General features: G+C 42.8%; 1 protein-coding gene across 1 annotated transcript in view; it reads left to right on the forward strand.

The window, feature by feature from the left end:
• The window catches only part of LOC138974160 (uncharacterized), a 318701-nt gene that overhangs the window by 95072 nt on the left and 221017 nt on the right, over window positions 1-2612 (forward strand). The window lies entirely within an intron of this gene.

Raw genomic sequence — 2612 nt, forward strand, 5'->3', positions numbered from 1 at the left:
TCAGCCGGCCTTGTTTATCTCACATAAACTCCATACTGACTATCCCCCCTCCCATCCAAAGTACTGCTGATCTAACTTTGGACCCCGTATTCCACTCATGGAGTCTTTCTTCGTGATGAAAAGTTGTCTTTTGACTTAGAAATCTCCTTCATTGCCTAGTCTTTCGTTTCTCATTCAAGGGACGTAATAACCATTCGGTGCGTTTTCTAATGAATCGTATTTTGGGGTAAAATCTACCAAACGTTATCACAAATTAGCTTCACTTGCAAGACCTTGACATGCTTTTTTCTCTCGAGATAAAATATAATTGTAACTTGTTATGAAATTGGCGGGTAAGCATTCAGTCTGGAGTTTATTTATGCTGCCGCCCGGCTGACGTCATACCTATATAACTACATGAAGAGAGAAAGTATTCCAGCACACATTTCTCTCTTAGGGTGAATCGTACATCGTTTGCCTCGCGTTGCTTTTCCAGGTAAGGAGAATCTGTTGGACCGAGTTTCCAGTACCTGTATGGTGACGTCATAGATAGATGTACAGGTACACGTCTTAGCTAAAACTATATCGGCACCAACTTGCAACCGTTACTTCCTTTCATCAATTAACCGTTTATAGGCCGTCATCTTACAAAAGGAGCCTTCAAATTCTCTAAATCGGAGGGAATCCAGGGAAATCTTTTTTTTTGTTGAGAAATGACTTCGGTGCCATTCATTCAGTGGTTGGTCAATGCGTATCCGTGTTAGGAGTGTCAACATGATTTCGAATACATTTGATTACGGTGATATTTGACTGACCTTTCTAAACGGATACAAAGTGAACGGGAGAACAAGGGCAGTTGTCAAGTTAACGCATCTCTAACATTAAAATCGATAGAACGCAGACCACACGAACACGAACAGAGCTGCTCAGGAACCGACGAAATGTGAAATTTTTTTTAAAATTTTTTAGAAAGCTGATTCTTTGACCATTTCTAAGTTCAAATGGCACCAGATGGCACCATTTTGCTTCTTTGGGCCAACATTTTTTCCGGGGGAGCATGCTCCCGGACCCCCCTAGCAAATTTGGGCGCTTCGCGCCCATCACATTCACTTTCGATTCAAAGTGCACCCCCCCTTGCAAAGCAACTGATCCGCCCCTGACACACACACACACACACAATACACACGCGCGCACGCACCCGCGCGAGCACCCAAGCACGTGCGCACGCACGAAAACAGTCCCGCACGAACTCACGCAAGCACGGACAGTGAAAACATCGAAAGTAGTTTCTGTGTGGGTTTTTTCGACTGAAAGACGACGACATTGTGTTATGACAAATCACGGCATTGAAATACCGAGTAATAATCTGTTCAATGAATACATCTGATATAAACAGGTTTGCACTAATATAATAGCCACAAAAACAATAGAAAGGCCTAAACAATAACGCCGCTTATAATTGCAGCTTTTATATATTATAAAAGTTTACTATAAGTAAAACAAAAATTTATAAAAAGTGCTTTTCTGTTCAAGCCTGTTAAGTTGAATTAACACAGTCCCAACACTGATTGCAACATGTATGGTGCCACAGCTAACAAGAAGACCACCCGCTCGTATGCCTCACCTTCGTCACAAAAAGTATCAACCTGACGCAAACTGACTGCTGATCTACTGCCAAACTTTCAAGCAAATGATAATGTCCTACCAAGGGCGTCACTGTGACCTAACATTATACCAGGGGCGTCACTGTGACCTAACATTATACCAGGGGCGTCACTGTGACCTAACATTACACCAGGGGCGTCACTGTGACCTAACATTATACCAGGGGCGTCACTGTGACCTAACATTACACCAGGGGCGTCACTGTGACCAAACATTACACCAGGGGCGTCACTGTGACCTAACATTATACCAGGGGCGTCACTGTGACCTAACATTATACCAGGGGCGTTACTGTGACCTAACATTACACCAGGGGCTTCACTGTGACCTAACATTATACCAGGGGCGTCACTGTGACCTAACATTATACCAGGATCAGCCAGACTTGGGTCACGTCTCGAGTTCATCGAACCCCGAAAGTGTGTGAAGGGGAAAAACTATAGATTCCAAAACGTTGGACCCTACAAGCATTTCTTTTGATGTTATGTCCGGAACATAACCCCACATCGCATTTTAACGTGGGTTTATCAGACTTGGATCATAGCTGGACGTCACCAAATCATGGAAGTGTAATAAATTCCAACGCTCTAACTAAACAAGAAATGCAAATGCTAATACGACGCACCCCCGGTATGTGCAATATAAATAACAAACACATGATCTCCCGCTCTCGCTCAAATATCAGTTCACTATAACGGGACGTTATCAATCAATCCTGCAGGTGTGTGATGTATGTCAGCTCGATCCTATAGTGACCTTGATATCTTGTGAGGGTAAGCCAGCTGTACATCTTGTCTTGGAATCATTGCATTGCGAACATCTGTAAATTTAAAGTTTATAAGTTCTAGATTAAACAACATCAAGGTGATTGTTTCGTTTACAGATGGACAGCCTACAGTAATATGAAGCTTTTGATTGCGCATGTGACTTGATATTAAATGTCAACATAAGCCGGAATGGGTTCAGCA

This window comes from Littorina saxatilis, linkage group LG8 (assembly GCF_037325665.1).
Source record: "Littorina saxatilis isolate snail1 linkage group LG8, US_GU_Lsax_2.0, whole genome shotgun sequence".
NCBI lineage: Eukaryota > Metazoa > Mollusca > Gastropoda > Littorinimorpha > Littorinidae > Littorina > Littorina saxatilis.